The sequence below is a fragment of the Phoenix dactylifera genome, unplaced genomic scaffold (assembly GCF_009389715.1).
Source record: "Phoenix dactylifera cultivar Barhee BC4 unplaced genomic scaffold, palm_55x_up_171113_PBpolish2nd_filt_p 001253F, whole genome shotgun sequence".
Classification (NCBI taxonomy): Eukaryota; Viridiplantae; Streptophyta; class Magnoliopsida; order Arecales; family Arecaceae; genus Phoenix; species Phoenix dactylifera.
Window position 1 is genome coordinate 51,579 of NW_024068587.1, and position 16,651 is coordinate 68,229.

Genomic DNA, 16,651 nt, shown 5'->3' on the forward strand with positions numbered 1-16,651 from the left:
GGAGTTGAACTGCCTTGGAGTCGACTCGGATCATCTTGGAGTCGACTCGGCTGATTTGGGGTCGACTCTCGTATTCTCGGAGTCGACTCGTTCACAGAGTCACTTTGTTTGATTTTTTGCCTTTCAGTCTGCTTTCCTTGGAGAGTCGACTCTTGCTTGTTTAGGAGTCGACTCGCCAAACATTGGAGTCGATTCGAATTCTTCTAGAGGCGACTCGGTAACAGGGTCCAGAAAATACTTCTCTGTCCTTCTGTCTGTTACTCCTTGGAGTCGACTCGGAACCATCGGGAGTCGACTCGGTAAGCATCGAAGTCGACTCGAAACCGTTGGAGTCGACTCGGTGACAGGGTCTAAAATTCATCTTTCTGTCCTTCTATCTGTTCTTAGTCGAAGTCGACTCGTAGTGTACCGGAGTCGACTCGAGCTCGTGCCAGAACCTCTAAAATACTTAGAGTTGACTCGTACTCTTCCGGAGTCGACTCGAGCTTCAGACTTTGGCTTAAATTAGTTCAATACTTAGCCAAATGACTTTGACAAAGGCTCGATGCTATTAAGGATAAATTCACATATATTTGCCTGAAACGCTAGATTGAATTCATTAGTATAACTTGAAATATACTCAAATGCTTTGAGCTCATCAAAATCAAATAGGGGTATAAACAATCACTCCACAATCTTCCCCTTTTTGATGATGACAAAACATTGAGTATTTGTAAAGTGAATTGCTCAAACAAAAGGAGATTTATAATAAAGTTTTGAAATAAATTCAAATGTCTAGTCATTTAATTTATCCAAAATTGAAAGGTATGAAACAGTTGATCGGTTCTTTCAATTTCAAAAGTAAACCACGCAATAGCACGTATCCTGTAGGATAGTAATTACGGGTGTCGGTCCACAGGGATTGGAGACTAGTTATTTTTCTTTAATAATAAATCAAAAAGGAAAATTTGCTAACTTGATTTAACTAAATTAATCTATGAGTATGAATTGAAATTTATCAAAGTAGATGGATCTAGGGTTTGAAATCCACCGCGTAGCATTGCATTAGGGACTGTGTTCTTAATTTTTATCTTTTGGAGAGGCATGCATATTGGCTATAAGCCTTTTAAAATAAAAACATAAAGAGGTTTAGGAAGATCCATCTTAGATATAGCATGAAGTGTCTACCTAATTATGCTAACCTAGGGTGCAGCACACCTCATCTTCCTAGGCATGGATTATCTTAGACTACTTTAGCAAATATGAATAGTAAATGGCATGCTCAAGGTGTAAATATCATAAAAGAAATATTTCATTGAAGATAAGAATTTAAACAAGCTCCAAAATAATAAAGAAAATAAGAACTACAATGCCCTGATACATTGCTAGGGCTTCATCCAGCCCTAGACTAGACGTTTAGCCGAGCATGGCTTCCGGACGACCTTCTATCTTCAAATAAAATTGATCACCTTCCATTATTCCCAAAATATCCAAAACTATTCTCTTTCCCCCTCCATTCTCTCTTTTTTTATTTCTTTTTCTCTTCTTCCCTCTCGGCTCTCTTCTTCTTTTCACCGAAACAGAGGGTCTCCCCTGTTTTCTCCACCGAGCTCCCCTCAAGCTGATGGCCACCCTCCTCCTTTTATAGCTGTCCGGAGTGCTCATTTGGGAAGGGAGAAGATATCACGGATGGCTGATTTCGGGGCGTGATGCCGGAGGGCAGATCGCGGACGAAGATGGCGAGAAATGGGAGGCTGGGTTGTGGGCTGTAGATCCATGGAGCGGCTGGGTCTCGGCGTGATCCGTGGAGCGGCTGGGGCGCAATGCTGGGAGGAGCGGAAGAAGAAGGTGGCCGGATCCATGGCGTGATACGCTGGGAGAATGGCTGGATCTCGGGTGACGACGTGAACGGCGCTAGAGACGGATGCTGATGGCTGGGATCGCGGAGGAGTGGTCGCTGGCTGCACCGGCGGATGGCGGAATACCCGGGGATGAAGACGATGCCGTGAATCTCGGCTGCTGGGAGGGGCTGATCGGAGGATCGATGGGAGGATGCCGTGGACGGCCGTGATGTGCTGCGGGAGGAAGAAGATGCACAGTGAAATTTCGTAACACTGTTCATATGAACAGTGTTTTCACGGAACACTGTTCATATGAACAGTGTCATTTCGGAACACTGTTCATATGAACAGTGTTTTCAGTAATTTCGGAAAGAATTCTTTTCTTGCTCTATTTTGACGTGAAAATGGGCATATGTGGATTTAAAATAAAGGTCTCCCCTGTTTTGCTTAGTTTGGAAACGAGATGCGGAGATGGGAATTTCTGAACCGTTGGATTGCTTGGGGGAGCTACGGATAGTGGTCGCGGGAAAGGAATGGAATTAGTTGGGAATTGGCTTTGGATTTGAGGTGGGTCACGATCGTTGACTTGCTTAAACTTATTCTCGAGCCCAATGTTATTTAATTCATGCTAAACTGCTTCAGACCGAACTCGACCAGATAAAATAAACAAGACTAAAAACAAGACTGTGACTTAATAAAAAAAAGAAGGGTTAATCAAATATTTTTCCTCATACAAGAATAATTATCTAATCAGGACCAAAACCTATTTAATCATAGCCTTAGCTTGATTACAACTCCATCAGGTCTAAACCGGATCAACACAATCTCCTCCTTATATGTTTTCATGAAAGATTACAACCAGGAGAGAGACAAGTTCAGAGTCTATTTTGAGAAAAGAATTATTTACCTCTTACCATATTTTAAATTTATTTCAATGTTTATTCAATTTCATGGTAAAGTATGTATTTATCAGTTTAAGAACATTGATAAGTGCTATGAAAAGATAACTAAATTATAAATTATTCAGCACTTATCACACTCCCAAACCTATGTTTTGCTAGTCCTCGAGCAAAATAAAACTAGAAAAGAAGAATTCTAACTCACTTTCGCAGGCATCGTGGTTACATTTACCATATGTAACAAGGCTTTAAACCCCTAGGTTATCCTAGTGAACGAGTTATAGTCTCGTGAGAGTTTTCAGTGAAGATACCCACAAACTTCAGTAAATCATTTATTATTATTGTTATTATTAATTTCTATTTTTTTTTAGATCGATTGATCTATGAAAATCAAATTCCAAATGCATACTAGTAAAGAATTTCAAAAACTCTTTTTTTTTTTATTATTAAAATCTAATTTAAGATACATAAATGATAAGAATTTCAAAACACACACGGTTTTATTTACTAAGTCAACCCAAATTCTAGGTTAGTATGCAATCTAAGTTTAAGTCATTAAGCTTCCGTTTAGGGAGTTGTAAGACTTATTTATACTGGAGTGCTCGGTGAAATCTGGACCGTACACAAGCTAAGGGTTCGGATCTCCAAAATATTGTTAATACTAGTAGTTTTCCAAGGATTGGTCGAAAGGACCTGCTCACAGATTCAAAATCATCTTATTTGCAGGATTTCGAGAGTTGTGGATGTTTACTTTAGTACCTCACGGGCTTTATCTGTAATATTCCAGTTTACTCGAATTTTTACAACGACGGTTTTCACACTATTGTCTTTTCCAAGATCAATACAGAGTTTTTTTTTAATCATAAAAGAAATATTTATTGTGCACTTTTACTCTTGTGGTGATTTCTCCGTGTAACGAGCAGTTAGTCGACAACTCTCACACCAGTTGGCATAAGGTGTCGGGCATCAAGACTTCCCTACGGACTTATGCTCGGAGTCCTCATCACAAGCCCATTTGACCTTTGACAATAGGTAGCCCTTTTCGATGTTCCTGACTAAATCTATTTTTATTGATTAATTTTTTTTTTTTGATTTCGATAAATATGATTCATCAGGGTCCAAGGTTGCTACTATACTATCAACATAATGTCGAGATTAGACCTTAGAAGGGTCGGCCAGTGTGTAGTGAAATTCCAAAGTATTAATTAGCTTACAACTCCCTAAGAGAGACTTAATAAAAAGAACTTAAATTTGTATTACTTCCGACTAGTCATTGGGCTTTTTAGATTTTATATACTTTGTGTGTTTATCATTCTTGCATAAATGTATAGAAATTAGGTTTTTAAAAACAAAAACTTTTTTTTAATTTTTTTATTATTATTTTATAAAAAATAAAAATGAACACATTTTTTTCTATTTTTTTTTGGATGAAAATCAAGATGAATACCCCCAAACCTAAACCTGACATTGTGAAGTGAAAACGAATGCAAGAGATGCAAACGAATCAAAAATGCTTAAAAATACTTAAACATAACCTCCAAATCTAAACCTAACATTGTCCTCAATGTTAAAAAAAAAATCTAAGAGAATTGGGTTGCCTCCCAACAAGCGCTAAGTTTATTGTCTTCAGCTAGACACAGTGCATCCTTAATTATTTTGATAAACAGGGTTCGTCAAATTAAGGGATTCAATCAATTGCCCATCGGCAACATAGTCCACATAAGATTTTAACCTTTGACCATTGACTTTTAAAACATGTCCACCATTGAGGTGTTGGATCTCTACTGCACCATAAGGAGAAACCTTTTTCACTACGAATGGTCCATCCCACCTAGAGCGAAGTTTATCCGGGAAGAGTCGCAACTTTGAATTGAATAGCCAAACCTTTTGACCAGGTTCGAAGGACTTACGGTTAATATTTTTATCATGAAAAGCCTTAGTCCTTGCTTTATAAATTTTAGCATTTTCATAAGCCTCATTGCGCAATTCTTCAAGTTCACTTAGTTGGAGTTTTCGGTGAGGACCAGCTATTGTCATGTCTAAGTTAAAATTTTTGATAGCCCAGAAAGCTCTATGTTCAAGTTCTACCGGTAAGTGACAAGCTTTTCTAAAAACTAATCGGTAGGAAGACATGCCAATAGGAGTTTTGTAGGCAGTACGATAGGCCCAGAGTGCATTATTTATCCTTTGAGACCAATCTTTCCTATTGGGACGTACCGTTTTTTCTAAGATGTGTTTTAACTCCCTATTGGACACCTCGACTTGTCCACTCGTTTGGGGATGGTATGGGGTAGCAACTTTGAGGGTGATGTTATATTTGCGAGCCAAAGCCTCAAAAGACCGGTTGCAAAAATGAGATCCTCCATCACTGATGATGGCTCGGGGTGTGCCAAAACGACAAAAGATGTTTTCATGTAAAAATTTAATCACAACCTTGTGGTCATTAATTTTAGTGGCGACAGCTTCTACCCATTTTGAAACATAATCAACCCCTACAAGAATATTTCGAAACCAAAGGATGGTGGGAAAGGGCCCATGAAGTCAATACCCCATACATCAAAGATTTCTACAACTAAAATAGGATTGAGAGGCATCATATCTCTACGAGAGATGGTACCCATCTGTTGGCACCGTTCACAAGTTTGGAAAAAGTTATGTGCATCTTTGAAAAGTGTGGGCCAATAAAATCCACTTTGTAAAACTTTTGCTGCAGTTTTTCTACCCCCAAAATGTCCCCCACAAGCTTGTGAATGGCAGAATGAAAGAATACTTTGAAATTCGCATTCAGGGACACATCGACGGATTACTTGATCGGGACAATACTTGAATAGATCGAGATCATCCCAATAATAGAACTTTACTTGTGAAAATAATCGGTTCTTGTCTTGAGTTGACCAATCATCAGGAATTCGTCCTATGGCTAGGTAATTTACTATGTTTGCAAATCATGGTGTTTTTATTCCTCGTACCTCAAATAATTGTTCATTTGGAAAAGAATCGTGTAAGGGTGAGGTATTTTGAGAGGGCTCAAGAAGAATCCTAGATAAGTGGTCCGCTACGACATTTGTGGTACCTTTCTTATCATGAATTTCTAGGTCAAATTCTTGTAGTAAAAGAATCCATCGAATCAGACGGGGTTTGGTGTCTTTCCTTGCAAGAAGGTGTCGAAGGGCAGCATGATTAGTGAATACGGTAACCTTGGATCCTAAAAGGTAAGATCGAAACTTGTCTAGCGCGAATACTACAGCTAGTAACTCTTTCTCAGTGGTGGTGTAGTTCAATTGTGCATCTGAGAGTGCTTTACTAGCGTAGTAGATGACATGAGGTACCTTATCTAGCCGTTGTCCTAAAACTGCCCCAATGACATAGTTGGATGCGTCACACATCAGTTCAAATGGAAGGGTCCAATTAGGGGGCCGTATGATAGGTGCAGTGGTTAATTTCAAGCGAAGATTTTTAACTGCCTCCTCGCATGCTTTATGAAATACAAAGGGAGTGTCCTTAGCAAGAAGATTGCACAAGAGTTTGGAAATCTTGCTGAAATCCTGAATGAAGCGACGGTAGAAACCAGCATGGCCAAGGAATGATCGGATTTGTTTCACAGTTTTAGGTGGAGGGAGATTGGAAATAAGATTGATTTTGGCTTTATCTACTTCAATGCCCCTCTTGGACACGACATGTCCTAAAACTATGCCTTCTTGAACCATGAAATGGCTCTTTTTCCAACTTAATACTAGGTTGGTCTCCTTACATCTTTTCAAAACTAAGGTCAAATTGTACAGACAATCGTCAAAAGATAGGCCAAAAACTGAGAAATCATAAATAAACACTTCTAGAAAGTTTTCCACCATATCTGAAAAAATGGCCATCATGCATCGTTGAAAAGTTGCGGATGCATTGCATAGTCCAAAAGGCATCCTCCTATATGCAAATGTCCCAAATAGGCAAATAAAGGTGGTTTTCTCTTGATCGTCCGGGTAAACAGGTACTTGATTATATCCAGAATAACCATCTAAGAAGCAGTAGAAACCTTGACCAGCCAACCGTTCCAAAATTTGATCTATGAAAGGTAGAGGGAAATGATCCTTCCTAGTCATTGAATTAAGTTTCCTGTAGTCAATGCACATGCGCCAACCCGTGGTTGTGCGTATTTGTATCAATTCTCCTTCCGTATTTTCAACCACAGTGATACCTGATTTCTTGGGTACCACTTGTGTCGGACTCACCCACTTACTATCAGAAATTGGGTAAATGATTCCGGCATCTAATAACTTCACAACTTCTTTCTTGACTACCTCCTTCATGTTAGGATTGAGTCTTCTTTGCATTTCTCGGGTGGGCTTTGCATCATCTTGGAGGTGGATTCGATGCATGCATATGGAGGGGTCAACCCCTTTCAAATCAGCTACAGACCATCTTATGGCATGTTTATTCTCTTCTAGTACCCTTAAAAGTTTACCCTCCTGTTCAGTAGATAAGTTGGCCGCGATGATTACAGGGAGGGTATCTTCTGGTCCTAGAAAGGCATACTTAAGAGTTGTCGGAAGTGGCTTTAACTCAAGTTTAGGTGGAGAATCAATGGAAGGACAAAGTGGTGCGCTAGCAATAGGGGAAAGAGGTTCAGGTCGGATCTTCCAAGGAAGGGAACTCATGGGAGATTGATTGTCGAGTAAGATGTTGACTTCTTCTATGGCCTTGTCTATGTCAAAGTTGTCAATGTCAAAATGGGCCAAGCATGCCTCTAGGGGGTCATCTGCTAAGATATAGGGAAGGGCTTCCTCTACAAGATCATTCATTTCATCAATTAGGCAACACTCGTCTTCCCTCACATGTTGGTCAGCGGCATGAAACACATTCAACTTAATTTTCATATTTCCAAATGATATATCCATTGCCCCTGTTCTACAGTTGATACATGCATTGGCTATCGCTAAAAAGGGACGACCAAGAATCACAGGGATTTATTTTTTAGGTTGGGCACATGTTCCATGTCAAGGACGATAAAATCTATTGGAAAATAGAATTTGTCTACCTTGACAAGAACATCTTCAATCATCTTCCTTGGCATCTTCACCGATCTATCAGCCAATTGTAAAGATATCGAGGTAGGTTTCAATTCACCCAACCCAAATTTTTCATAGACTGAATAGGGTAGAAGATTCACACTTGCCCCTAGATCTAAAAGTGCTCGATCAATGGAGTTATCTCCGATGACACAGGAAATAGTGGGAGCGCCAGGATCTTTGAATTTTGGAGGGGTGTTGTGTTGGAGAGTGGAACTTACCTGCTCAGTTAGGAGGACCTTTTTAGGCACATGTGTCCTAGATTTCCGCTTTTGGGTGCAAGGTCTTTGAGAAATTTGGCATAGGAGGGAACTTGCTTGATGGCATCAAGGAGTGGGAGGTTGATTTTAACTTGTTTGAAGACCTCCATCATCTCTTCTAATGAAGTTCCCTTCTTGCCAAAGGAAGAGGGTACATTAAGTGCTTCAGAGAATGGAGCCTTTGAAATGTGGGTTGTGGCAGATGGTGGACTAGCTGAAGAAGGTTTTGGGTTTTCATGTGATACATTTCTCTCCTCTTCTTCATCTTCCTTATTGTTACCCTCCCCAACCTTATTATCTATTATACGTCCACTCCTTAGGGTAGTCAAAGCATTGGCTTTCTCATTATTTAGTCGAGTTTCTTGAGCCACGTATTGTCCCCTAGGATTACTCATTGGTTGACTTGGAAGCTTACCTTCCTCTCGCTTGTTTAATGCATTGGCTAGTGACCCATTTGGGATTCTAGCTTAGCAATTGATTGCGTGTGAGAGTGCAATAGTTGTGTGTTTGCCTCCAAACCTTGAAGGGCTGTCAACACTTTCTCCTCAAAGGCTATATTTCTTTGGGTTGGAGGAGGAAGGTGTTGAAATTGAGTTGAGGGACGGTAGAGATGAAAATTCTGAGGGTTTTGAAAATTTTGAGAGTAGGGTTGGGTATTATTCGAAGCTTGCAGCCTCCAAAAAAAATTCGGATGATTCCGCTATCCCGGGTTATATGTATTGGAAAATGGTTCATTACCTGGTCTGGGCTGTGTTTGGGCAGCATTGATGTGTTTTTGCACGAGTTCGGAGAATTGGGGTGCTGAGGGGCACTCATGAATAGGATGCGATGGGCTAGAACAGATAGCACACATTTGTGCTTGGGAAGAGCTAACGACATGTCCTCCTATCATCAGTTGGTCAATCTTATGGGACAATGCATCTACCTTGCTAGACAGGTCCATAGAATGACTAATTTCACAAATGGTCCCTTTTCTTTGAGAACTCGGGGGTGCTTGACGAGAATAGGAAGCTTGGTGGAAGGAGTTTTCGTTAAAATTTTCAAATAATTGCCATGCTTTATGCTCATTTTGAAGCATGAAAGTCCCCCCGCATGCAGCATCGATCATCTGACGGTTTTGTTCAGTCAATCCATCATAGAAACATTGCACTAGCTGCCACTTAGGTATTTGATGATGAGGGCATTTACGGATTAGGTCCTGAAATCTCTCCCAAGTTTCATGAAATTCTTCTCCCTCGGTTTGGGAGAAGCTTGTAATGGCACGTCTTCCAATGGGAAAGTATTTTTAAGGAATTCTTGTTGCATTTGATCCCAAGAACGAATCGAGTTAGCTTCTAAAGAATTCAGCCATTGTTTGGCTCTATCTTTAAGGGAGAACGGGAATAATCTAAGTTTCAGAGCATCATCAGTGAAGTTCTGAATCTTGACAGTGGTGCAAATCTCAAGGAATTCATCTAGGTGTTTATATGGGTCTTCATTGATGAGCCCATACAAAGATGGGAGCATTTGGATCACACTAGACTTTATTTCATATTGTACCGCTGCTACCTCAGGTAATTGAATGCAAGATGGGGAAGTGTAAATGGTGGGAGTAAAGTACTCCCTCAGGAGTTTGGGTTGTTCTTCAGCCATCTCAGGAGGTGGGAATGATTCTAATATTCTGATCTTAGCTCGAATATTCCTAAGGGCCCGTTCTATTTCAGGGTCAAAAGGTAATAGGTCACGTACTCTAGAACGACTCCCTTGCATACACTAGTACTTGATCAGTCAAGCATGCAATAAAAGATAAATACATTAATCCTTGTATTTGTCCTAAAATCACTAGACAGCTCCTAACTGGTTTGAAGAGGGCACCTAAGCCTCCAATCCGGTCTAATGAACCGAGTTGACCAGGTAAGCTCCCAGGTAAGTGGAGGGGTCACGATGCGTTCGCAAAGGTTCTACTTAAAACCCACTTGTCTCGAACAGAAGAAACTGTGTCCCTTATAGGGACAAAGCTTGCCTAGACATCAACTAAGTCACAGAGCGAAATTGGTACAACTTTCGGTGATCTTCATTCTATTGAGCTCGAATGTCCCTAGGAGCCAACGTCTAATTGATTTTAATTAAAGTGACACTATGTGAGATTGAGTTCATCTAAGTTGGGCAAGAATCCGGTGATGAAATCCGGCTCTTATCTTGTTGGGATGATTGCCCTTACTATGTGCGGATTAATTTGTGTATGTGTATCAAGCATGCATTCACACTTTTGCTGAAATTAAAATCAAACAATCACCAAAAAATTTCAAGCTAATAATTAATTTAAATAAGAAAGGTTTACAGGTTACCAAAGAAAATTTCCCCAGCAATTTAAAATTTTTTAATTAATTAATTTTTTTTAATGATAGAAAAAATAACCATGCAAGCAATCCCCGGCAACGGCACCAAAAATTGATCGGTTCTTTCAATTTCAAAAGTAAACCACGCAATAGCACGTATTCTGTAGGATAGTAATTACGGGTGTCGGTCCACACGGATTGGAGACTAGTTATTTTTTTTTAATAATAAATCAAAAAGAAGAATTTGCTAACTTGATTTAACTAAATTAATCTATGAGTACGAATTGAAATTTATCAAAGTAGATGGATCTAGGGTTTGGAATCCACCGCGTAGCATTGCATTAGGGACTGTGTTCTTAATTTTTATCTTTTGGAGAGGCATGCAAATTGGCTACAAGCCTTTTAAAATAAAAATATAAAGAGGTTTAGGAAGATCCATCTTAGATATAGCATGAAGTGTCTACCTAATTATGCTAACCTAGGGTGCAGCACACCTCATCTTCCTAGGTATGGATCATCTTAGACTACTTTAGCAAATATAAATAGTAAATGGCATGCTCAAGGTTTAAATATCATAAAAGAAATATTTCATTGAAGATAAGAATTTAAACAAGCTTCAAAATAAAAAAGAAAATAAGAACTACAATGCCCTGATACATTGCTAGGGCTTCATCCAGCCCTAGATTAGACGTTTAGCCGAGCATGGCTTTTGGACGACCTCCCATCTTCAAATGAAATTGATCACCTCCTATTATTTCCAAAATATCCAAAACTATTCTCTTTCCCCCTCCTTTCTCTCTTTTTTTATTTCTTTTTCTCTTCTTCCCTCTCGGCTCTCTTCTTCTTTTCACCGAAATAGAGGGTCTCCCCTGTTTTCTCCACCGAGCTCCCCTCAAGTCGATGGCCACCCTCCTCCTTTTATAGCTGCCCGGAGTACTCATTTGGGAAGGGAGAAGAGATCACGGATGGCTGATTCCGGGGCGTGATGCCGGAGGGCAGAACACGGATGAAGACGGCGAGAAATGGGAGGCTGGGTTGTGGGCTGTAGATCCGTGGAGTGGCTGGGTCTCGGCGTGATCCGTGGAGCAGTTGGGGCGCAATGCTGGGAGGAGCGGAAGAAGAAGGTGGCCGGATCCATGGCGTGATACGCTGGGAGAATGGCTGGATCTTGGGTGACGACATGAACGGCGCTAGAGACGGATGCTGACGGCTGGGATCGCGGAGGAGTGGTCGCTGGCTGCACCGGCGGATGGCGGAATACCCGGGGATGAAGACGATGCCGTGAATCTCGGCTGCTGGGAGGGGCTGATAGAAGGATCGATGGGAGGACGCCGTGGACGGCCGTGATGCGCTGCGGGAGGAAGAAGATGCACAGTGAAATTTCGTAACACTGTTCATATGAACAGTGTTTTCACGGAACACTGTTCATATGAACAGTGTCATTTCGGAACACTGTTCATATGAACAGTGTTTTCAGTAATTTCGGGAAAAATTCTTTTCTTGCTCTATTTTGACGTGAAAATGGGCATATGTGGATTTAAAATAAAGGTCTCCCCTCTTTTGCTTAGTTTGGAAACGTGATGCGGAGATGGAAATTTCTGAACCGTTGGATTGCTTGGGGGAGCTACGGACAGTGGTCGCGGGAAAGGAATGGAATTAGTTGGGAATTGGCTTTGGATTTGAGGTGGGTCATGATCGTTGACTTGCTTAAACTTATTCTCGAGCCCAATGTTATTTAATTCTTGCTAAACTGCTTCAGACCGAACTCGACCAGATAAAATAAACAAGACTAAAAACAAGACCGTGACTTAATAAAAAAAAGAAGGGTTAATCAAACATTTTTCCTCATACAAGAATAATTATCTAATCAGGACCAAAACCTTTTTTTATTCATAGCCTTAGCTTGATTACAACTCCATCAGGTTACTAAACCGGGTCAGCACAATCTCCTCCTTATATGTTTTCATGAAAGATTACAATCAAGAAAGAGACAAGTTCAGAGTCTATTTTGAGAAAAGAATTATTTACCTCTTACCATATTTTAAATTTATTTCAATATTTATTCAATTTCATGGTAAAGTATATATTTATCAGTTTAAGAACATTGATAAGTGCTATGAAAAGATAACTAAATTATAAATTATTCAGCACTTATCAACAGTAAATCCTGAAATTAAAGCTCCCCCTTTCATTTGAAATTATATAAGCCTTCATATCATGCAATCAATTGTTTGGCTTATATATGTTTAATGAATTTGCTTTCTTAAGATTTCAGATTCTCCCCCTCAAATATGCATTCAATTATGTTTGGGTTCTCTGAATTTTCTTTTAATGTCTTGAAGCTTTTGATCTTAAATTCTTACTTTCAGAGGGAAGATCTGACAATTTGTTCTTGAGTATGATTCAACTAATCTCCAAATATCCCTTGAATAGATTCTGGAGATTGCTCCTTGAGGAGCTCCAACAGAGAGATAATGAGCCTCGAGGTATCGAATCCACTAAGAACAAATTACTCTTTGCTTTAAGGTTTTTCTTTTTAGTGATTCCCTTTACATTTAAATTCATCATATTTTCTCCTCCTTTTTGTCATCATAGCAAAAAGGCACAATACATAGAAAAGTATTAGAACTCAAGAATGCACAATTTAGAAAGAAAATTTCTACTCATTGTATTAAATTCAAATTTGATTACAAGCGTGATTACATATCAAAAAAGTTCTCAAGGGACTGTACATCATAAAAGCAGATAAAAATACACTAATTTTTTTTTGTAGTGGAGGATGTGGCTCCCGAACTTAGTCTAGTGTGTTTGATGACCATGCTTAACCCCTCATTGACGTTTCCTAGTTGTTCGAGGATCTCCGAGGTGGCCCTAGACTGTATCGAGGTGAACTGGGTCAGACTTTCTTGGAGGGTGTCAAGTTTGGAGATCAAGGCATGTGCTAGCCTTTCTGCACCCTGACTTTGGCTACCAAGCTCATTTCTGATGCTATCTCGCATCTTCCTCGTGTCATCCTTTACGTCACTCATATTCCAATATTGAGCTTGGACTAGGCTTTTGATGTTGTAGATTTCTTCCTTCAGGTCTGCAACCATCTTGGACACGGCTGCTAAAGAGGGAACAACTTCAGAGGAGGGAGCACTGAGTGGACCTCGGAGCTCTCTCAACAGATCATCTCTCAGCTCCCTCACAATCTCCTGTCTCATCTCCCGGAGCTGCTCAGTGCTGATCCGGACTTCGAAAGGTTGCTGAGGTGGTGGAGCTGTAGAGGGTCTAGCAGAAGTAGATGGGAATGATGGACCAGATGTAGAAGAAAAAGTGGGAGGAGCTATGTAGTGGTCCTGGTCATGATCAGGACTAGGTGAGTGATGAGTGGTAGGGTCAGATAGTGTGGATGAGGAGGTTTTCCTAACCCAAACATTGTCTACTTTATGGAACCCTATTCTATGGAGAGTCCCCTCACCCATGTGATCAGTGTTACGAAGTGAACGAGAGGGTTCCCCCTCAGGAATAGGAACCTCTAACTCCCTAAAGAAAAGTGTGAATAGCATGCCATAAGGGAGACTCAATCTAGGTTTATCTAGGGGTTCACAAATATATTTGTAGATGAGTTTGGAAAAGTTGATGGGAGTGTCTTGGAGAATGTGGAACATTAGTGCTAGGTCTCTCTCGGAGATGAAGTCAAACCTACCTGTTTTGGAAAAGAGAGTCCTAGAAATGATACTTAGGAGGAGCCGCATTTTAGCTGAAAGTTGATTTGCAAACACCTCCTCTATTAGGGATTGAGGTGGGCTCCCTAAAATGGCCGTAAGGGCCTCAGTCCTATCCTGGGGATGAGTGGGAAAGATCCCTTCTCGGGAGAGATGGAGGATTCGAGCAATGAAGTCCTCCAAGATAAGTCCCGCTACGGTTTCCTGGATACCACCACTACTTCGGGCTATAGTCCCATAAAATTTCCTAACCCTGGGTAAGTAGGGAGGTCTAAAGAACAAAACAACTCTAACCCTTGAGCCCTAAGATGATGCCCTAGGGTGAACCCTTCCCGGGATAGGAAGTCAAAGTTGACTTTCCTCCCGGTAGAGACTGCCCTCCCGGCGCACGGACGTGAGGGAACCGGCCTAGGCGGGGAAGGAACCGGAGGTGGTGGCCTCACGGGTTCGTTCCGTGCCTTGGACCGTCGCTCGGCGCCGCTCGCGGAGAGAGGTCTCTTCCGGCTCGGGACAACGGCTTTCCTAGGCATTTTGACCTAAAAATCGAGGGATGGACAAGAGAAATGGAAGAAAACTCGAGGGAGAGGACTTAGAACGGGTCGGAGACGAGGTCGGAGACGTCTCTAGGGTTTTGGAACAGTGGCGGCCGAGAATAGAAGTGAGGAATAAACGTTTCGATTAGGGTTAAAAATCGGATTCCCGACCTCGAGTCGACTCTGGTATGTCGCGAGTCGACTCGACCTCGAGTCGACTCCTAAATATGCGCGAGTCGACTCGAACTCTAGCACATAATCAAAATATCTTGTTATTACCGTGCCATAGGAGAGAGTTATGGAAATATCTAAGATTTAAGGTCTGATTTGATGACCATAGATAAGAAATCCTATATCTAACATAAGCTAATCATCAAAATCAATCATTTAGAGGGAAGTATCACAAGAATGGATCAATCACTCCTAACCCTCTTCTAAGAATGCAAAATCGATCTTCACTCAAGGGTTTTGTGAAGATATCAGCAAGTTGATCATTAGTGCAAACAAATTCAAGCATTATCACCATTTAACACATGATCTCTTATGAAGTGATGTCTTATCTCAATATGTTTAGTTCTTGAGTGTTGAATTGAATTTTTAGTTAGATTTATGGCACTTGTATTATCACAATTTATGGGAATCTTATCTTGTTTAATGCCATAATCTTCAAGTAGTTGCTTGATCCATAAAATTTGAGCACAACAACTTCCGGCAGCAACATATTCGGCTTCAGCCGTAGATAGTGCAACCGAGTTTTGTTTCTTGCTAAACTACGAAATTAAGTTTTCTCCTAAAAATTGACAAGATCCGCTGGTGCTTTTTCTATCAAGTTTACAACCAGCGAATTCTGAATCAGTGTACCCTATTAAATTTATGCTTGATTCTTTAGAATACCATAGACCTATGTTTTTTGTTCCTATGAGATATTTGAAAATTCTCTTAACTGCAATTAGGTGTGATTCTTTAGGATTAGATTGATATCTAGCACACAGCATACACTAAACATAATATCAGGTCTACTTGCTATAAGATATAGTAAAGATCCTATCATACCTCTATACAGCTTTTGATCAACTGATTTACCTGATTCATCTTTGTCTAGTTTGCATGATGAGCTCATGGGTGTGCCAATTGCCTTATTTCCATCCATATCAAACTTCTTTAGCATTTCCTTGATGTATTTAGCTTGATTGATGAAAATTCCTTCCTTGGATTGTTTGATTTGAAGTCCGAGGAAGTAGTTCAATTCTCCCATCATGCTCATCTCAAATTCACTCTACATTAACTCAGCAAACTCTTCGCAAAGGCGATTGTTAGTAGCACCAAAAATAATATCATCTACATAAATCTGCACTACCAATATATTTTTGTTTTTCTTTTTCAAAAATAGAGTTGTATCAACATTTTCTCTAGAAAATTCATGGTCTAATAGAAATTTTCTAAGTCTTTCATACCATGCTCTAGGGGCTTGTTTTAGACCATAAAGTGCTTTGTTTAGTTTATAAACATGATTGAGGTATTGATGATTCTCAAAACCAGTAGGTTGTTCTACATAAACTTTCTCATTAATATATCCATTCAAGAAAGCACTTTTTACATCCATTTGGAATAATTTGAAATCTTTATTGCATGCAAATGCTAGTAACAATCTAATTGCCTCAAGTCTAGCTACAGGAGCAAAAGTCTCATCAAAATCTATACCTTCTTCTTGATTATAGTCCTTTGCTACTAGTCTAGCCTTGTTTCTAATCACAATTTCATTTTCATCAAGTTTATTTTTGTATATCCATTTAGTTCCTATTATTGAGTATTCAGTGGGTCTTCCAACTAAGTTCCATACTTTATTTCTTGTAAATTGGTTAAGTTCCTTTTGCATAGCATTTATCCAATTTACATCACTTTCAGCTTCTTCTATGTTTTTAGATTCAAAGTGTGAGATAAATGCAAGATGATTATTTAAGTTCCTAAGAAATGCTCTAGTTCTAACAGATTGAGATGGATCATCTAAAATTAATTCTTTAGGATGACCATGAGCATACCTCCAAGCC

The 16,651-nt window shown here is 40.0% G+C and overlaps 1 non-coding gene across 1 annotated transcript; it reads left to right on the top strand.

Annotated features, from left to right (window-relative positions):
* The first annotated feature begins 9,208 nt into the window (after nt 1-9,208).
* Nucleotides 9,209-9,315, top strand: LOC120108278. The gene has a single exon (XR_005509695.1). It is a non-coding gene; the product is annotated as a small nucleolar RNA R71 (small nucleolar RNA).
* Nucleotides 9,316-16,651: the final 7,336 nt, after the last annotated feature.